The sequence below is a fragment of the Chenopodium album genome, chromosome 21 (genome assembly GCF_948465745.1).
Source record: "Chenopodium album chromosome 21, dcCheAlbu1.1, whole genome shotgun sequence".
In the NCBI taxonomy this organism is placed as follows: domain Eukaryota; kingdom Viridiplantae; phylum Streptophyta; class Magnoliopsida; order Caryophyllales; family Amaranthaceae; genus Chenopodium; species Chenopodium album.
In genome coordinates, this window is record NC_137854.1 from 23,459,383 (window position 1) to 23,465,743 (window position 6,361).

Consider the following 6,361-nt stretch of genomic DNA (forward strand, 5'->3'; position numbering starts at 1 on the left):
TTTTTGAGGAACTTTCAGGTTATGGGGCCCGGTGGCGAAATTTCTTGAGACCCTAAAGGATACATCTTAGGGTCATATAATGACGTTTGGAACCATATATTACTAGTAGAAAAACATTTATTTGCAGCGGTTAAAAAGTATTAATTTGCTGCGTTTTTGGGATGGCAGCAAACGCCAGGGCAGCAAATTAATCAATTGATTTGCGGCGGTTACAACTGCAGCAAATCAATTGATTAATTTGCTGCGGTTTTGTACCATTAACCGCTGCTAATTAATATTTTTTTACAATTAAAAAATTACTAAATGCTGCTTATTATCACAATAATATTACCAAGAAACTTGTTTGTACCGGTGGAGAAATGTGTATTAAATTGCTGCGCAATGAATTACAAATAAATAAAGTAATATTTTTCCATTAATAAAATCTTGTAAAATTACACTTCAAAAAAATAACAAAACAATACAATCGGAAGTACATCAACTATAAGTATTTTAGCAACTCAACATAACATGTACACAATAGACGCATCCCCGATTGTAACTGATAGCATTTACAAACCAAATTAAAAACTCAGATATCATATGACTAGAAATATGAGGCAGTAACAACAGTGATGTTGGGAAAGCAGCAACATGAATAACGTCCTGCAGGCAGCAACATCAATAAAAGTCACACCCTTCATGGTGTTGTGCTAGTTATTGTTCTTCAGGACGTACAATTGTACAGTTGAATCTGCAATTCTACAGTAAAGGCTAAGGAAGGCAAAAAGACTGTTGTTAATTTAATTACAAAAATGATTATACAAAAAATTTCACCTCACATAAAAAAGGTTTGAATTGCACATATATAGTAAGGCACGGTGAAGAATTCTCAAAAGTGAATCTAAGGCCAAATAAGTAAGGTCATGTTTATAGTGAATGAGATATATATAAAAAAAAAACCCATAAATCAGCCAAGGAGGCAGCAACAATAAATTACACTACAAGAGTCAATAATATCTTTCATTTAAAATAGGAGACACAAACATATAAATCCTTTGACTTTATATTTCCTCGCTTTATTATTCAAAATTTGGTTCCTTCAATCAGATGGATTATTTTCTCCAGAAATTAAGAGAACTAACAAGTGTAGATAAATAGATTTAGAAGAATAGAAATACAATGAAATTTGTAGACTGTAGTGCTCATTCATGATTGAAAGCAAGCATTTCAATACAAAGGTGTAGTTCTAAAAATAAATCAATAAAAGAATGTATCTTCAGTAAAAATAGTACTTACATTGAGAGGGCAATCAAATAATCAATACTATTTGAGATCAAGGAAGTTCTTTTCTATAGAGAAAAACAATGATATTTGCACATTAGCCTACTAAGAGTGAGTGCAATTGTACAAAGAGTTTAGTAGTATAAAGATTGAAAAGCTCATGGAATAATTTTATGTTCAAGTTCCTATAATTAACAAGTAACACAAGCAAAAAAATTCAGAATACTACCAAACAGGTATAATTATAATTAGAAAACACACCAGCACCCTAATATCATTTAAAAACTACAGAATTTTGTTATAAACTTATAATCAAGTATATACCATTGATAAAACAAGGAGACTTACTGACCATCTCATCATTTGAGGTACAGCGAAATCTCAATACTGATTAATTTCATCATCAAGAGACAAGGTCTAACCATAGACCAACAATGTACCCAAAATAGGCACCATAACAAAAGAGGTTATAAGTGCTCTGGCATTCCAATTTAGTTCTACCCAAAAAATAAGATAAACACAGCGAAAATTCTCATAAATAATTTCCACAAAATCATTAAACGTAATATATATATTAGCGCAAGTTCAAGATAAACAGCACAACTAATAACAATTATATCAAGAATAGCACAAATAAAGCTTAATAATTAGATCAAACTCAAGTACTCAACATCAGATCTAACAATGATAGTGAATAATCAATATTAAAATCAATTAACATAGTTGATTTTTTCAAATTAACCCTAGAATTTCAAACATATGCAAATCAAATTAAATCATTAGCGAAAGAGAGATTACTTGGACCAGAACCATAGAGAAGGGCTTTACAAAGAAAGGATCTAGAACAGCATCGGGGGAAAGAGCTTAGAAGGGAGGGTGAAGAGCGCGGAGGCGAAAAGTGACGATGGTGGTGGAAAATAAGTGAAAAGCGTCGGCGGTGGGGATGATATGGTGGGTGAGATCCTCGAAGTAGCGAAGCGTCGGCGGGTGAGGGAAAGATTAGCGCTAGTGAGGAAAGAGGGCGGTGAGGTTGAGAAGTAGTGTGGAGAACGAGAAATGAATTTGTTAAAGGTAAGGGATGAGGGTTTAGAGGTAAATGGGAGATGATTGATTTGCTGCAGTTTTTAAGTTTAACCCCTGCAAATTAATACTTAATAATTACAAGAAGATGTTAAAATGAAAATTCATCGATTCTTTTGCAGCAAATTACAATATATGCAGCAAATAAATAGCAGCAAATAAATATTTTTCTTGTAGTATATGACCCTTATATGTTGCCATAAATGTCCGTGGTAGCCTTGATGTCACGATATCGGTGCAAGTTTGGAACGGTTAAATTGACTGTTTAAAGGCATATAAGATGGTTCCACCCACTCAATTGGACTCCCGAAGGATATTGGGAACCATGGTAAACATTGCGGCAATTTTTATTTCCGGGAAAAAAAAGGTGAAAAAATTCCAAAATTGAAGGCTATAATCCACGCTTTTTGAGGAATTTTGAGGTTACGGGGCCCGGGGGCGAAAAGTCTTGAGACCCTAGGGGATACATCTTAGGGTCATATAATAACGTTTGGAACCATATATGACCCTTATATGTTGCCATAAATGTCCGGGATAGGCTTGAGGTCACGATATCGGTGCAAGTTTGGAACGGGTAAATTGACTGTTTAAGGGCATATTGGATGGTCCCACCCACTCAATTGGACTCCCGGAGGGTATTAGGAACCATGGTAAACATCTCGGTAATTTTTATTTCCGTGCGAGAAAAAGTCATAAAATTCCAAAATTGAAGGCTATAATCCACGCTTTTTGAGGAATTTTGTGGTTACGGGGCCCGGTGGCGAAAAATCTTGAGACCCTAGGGGATACATCTTAGGGTCATATAATGACGTTTGGAACCATATATGACCCTTATATGTTTCCATAAATGTCCATAGTAGGCTTGAGGTCACGATATCGGTGCAAGTATGGAATGGGTAAATTGACTGTTTAAAGGCATATTGGATGGTTCCACCCACTCAATTTGACTCCCGGAGGGTATTGGGAACCATGGTAAATATCTCGGCAATTTTTATTTCCGGTCGAAAAATGGTCAAAAAATTCCAAAATCGTAGGCTATAATCCACGCTTTTTGAGGAATTTTGAGGTTACGGGGCCCGATGACGAAAAGCCTTGAGACCCTAGGGGATACATCTTAGGGTCATATAATGACGTTTGGAACCATATATGACAATTATATGTTGCCATAAATGTCCGTGGTAGGCTTGAGGTCACGATATCGGTGCAAGTTTGGAATGGGTAAATTGACTATTTAAAGGCATATTGGATGGTTCCACCCACTCAACTGGACTCCCGGAGGGTATTAGGAACCATGGTAAAAATCTCTGCAATTTTTATTTCCGGGCGAAAAAAGATCAAAAAATTCCAAAATTGACGGCTATAATCCCCGCTTTTTGAGGAATTTTGAGGTTACGGGGCCCGGTAGCGAAAAGTCTTCAGACCCTAGGGGATACATCTTAGGGTCATATAATGTCGTTTAGAACCATATATGACCCTTATATGTTGCCATAAATGTCCGTGGTAGGCTTGAGGTCACGATATCGGTGCAAGTTTGGAACGGGTAAATTGATTGTTTAAAGGCATATTGGATGGTTCTACCCACTCAATTGGACTCCCGGAGGGTATTAGGAACCATGGTAAACATCTCGGTAATATTAATTTCCGGGCGAAAAAAGGTCAAAAAATTCCAAAATTGAAGTCTATAATCCACGCTTTTTGAGGAATTTGGAGGTTACGGGGCCCGGTGACGAAAATCCATGAGACCCTAGGGGATACATCTTAGGGTCATATAATGACGTTTGGAACCATATATGACAATTATATGTTGCCATAAATGTCCGTGGTAGGCTTGAGGTCACGATATCGGTGCAAGTTTGGAACGGGTAAATTCACTATTTAAAGGCATATTGGATGGTTCCACCCACTAGACTGGACTCCCGGAGGGTATTAGGAACCAGGTAAAAATCTCTGCAATTTTTATTTCCAGGCGAAAAAAGATCAAAAAATTCCAAAATTGAAGGCTATAATCCCCGCTTTTTGAGGAATTTTGAGGTTACGGGGTCCTGTAGCGAAAAGTCTTCAGACCCTAGGGGATACATCTTAGGGTCATATAATGACGTTTGGAACCATATATGACCCTTATATGTTGCCATAAATGTCCGTGGTAAGCTTGAGGTCACGATATCGGTGCAAGTTTGAAACGGGTAAATTGACCGTTTAAAGGCATATTGGATGGTTCCACGCACTCAATTGGACTCCCAGAGGGTATTATGAACCATGGTAAACATCTCGAAAATATTTATTTCAAGGCGAAAAAAGGTCAAAAAATTCCAAAATTGAAGGCTATAATCCACGCTTTTTGAGGAATTTTGATGTTACGGGGCCTGGTGGCGAAAAGTCTTGAGACACTAGGGGATACAACCTAGGGTCATATAATGACGTTTGGAACCATATATGACCCTTATATGTTGCCATAAATGTCCGTGGTAGGCTTGAGGTCACGATATCGGTGCAAGTTTGGAACGGGTAAATTGACTGTTTAAAGGCATTTTGGATGGTTCCACCCACTCAATTGGACTCCCGGAGGGTATTGGGAACCATGGTAAACATCTCAACACTTTTTATTTCCGGTCTAAAAAAGGACAAAAAATTCAAAAATTGAAGGCTACAATCCACGGTTTTTGTGGAATTTTGAGGATACGAGGCCCGTTTGCGAAAAGTCTTGAGACCCTAGGGGATACATTTTAGGGTCATATAATGACGTTTGGAACCATATATGACCCTTATATGTTGCCATAAATGTCCGTGGTAGGCTTGAGGTCACGATATCGGTGCAAGTTTTGAACAGGTAAATTGACTGTTTAAAGGCATATTGGATGGTTCCACCAACTCAATTGGACTCCAGGAGGGTATTAGGAGCCATGGTAAACATCTCGACAATTTTTATTTCCATGCGAAAAAAGGTCAAAAAATTCCAAAATTGAAGGCAATAATCCACGCTTTTTGAGGAATTTTGTGGTTACGGGGCCCGGTGGCGAAAAGTCTTGAGACCCTAGGGGATACATCATAGGGTCATATAATGACTTTTGGAACCATATATGACCCTTATATGTTGCCATAAATGTCCTTGGTAGGCTTGAGGTCACGATATCGGTGCAAGTTTGGAACGGGTAAATTGACTGCTTAAAGGCATATTGGATGGTTCCACCCACTCAATTAGACTCCCCGAGGGTATTAGGAACCATGGTAAACATCTCGGCAATTCTTATTTCCGAGCGAAAAAATTCCAAAATTGAAGGCTATATAAACCACGCTTTTTGAGGAATTTTGAGGTTACGGGGCTCGGTGTTGAAAAGTGTTGAGACCCTAGGGGATACATCTTAGGGTCATATAATGACGTTTGGAACCATATATTACCCTTATATGTTGCCATAAATATACGTGGTAGGCTTGAGGTCACGATATCGGTGCAAGTTTGGAACGGGTAAATTGACTGTTTAAAAGCATATTGGATAGTTCCACCCACTCAACTGGACTCCCGGTGGGTATTAGGAACCATGGTAAACATCTCGGCAATTTTTATTTACTACTAGAAAACACCTTGTTTCCGACGGAAATTTTTCGTCGGTAAAGGGTTAAATTCCGTCGCAAATCAGTTTTCCGACGGAAATTCGTCGTAACTGTTCGTCGGAAATACGTTCGTAGGAAATCAGCAATTTTCCGAGGAAAATTCCGACGGAAACACGTTTCCGACGAAATTTCCTACGGAATTAGTGGCCTTGGAAAAAAAATTGACTTTTGCTCATGGTCCGTCGTAAATCTACGACGAATTATTTCCGTCGCTGATTATTGTTTGCGACGAAAAAATCCGTCGGAAAGGCTGTAATTTACGACGAAATATTCCGTCACAGAAGGGAAATATTTGCGAGGAAAATAATTCCGTCGCAATGCTCCGACGGAAACATCCGTCGCAAATTTGCGACAGAATTATTTTCCTCGCAAATTTTCCCTTTTGCGACGGAATTTATGTGCCATCTGA

The 6,361-nt window shown here is 38.1% G+C and overlaps 1 long non-coding RNA gene across 1 annotated transcript; it reads right to left on the reverse strand.

Annotated features, from left to right (window-relative positions):
• Nucleotides 1-386: 386 nt before the first annotated feature.
• LOC145602551 (uncharacterized) lies at nt 387-2,358 on the reverse strand. Its single transcript, XR_014104568.1, has 2 exons — nt 2,062-2,358; nt 387-753 (listed from the first exon to the last, which is right to left on the reverse strand). It is a non-coding gene; the product is annotated as an uncharacterized LOC145602551 (long non-coding RNA).
• Between the last annotated feature and the right edge of the window lie 4,003 nt (nt 2,359-6,361).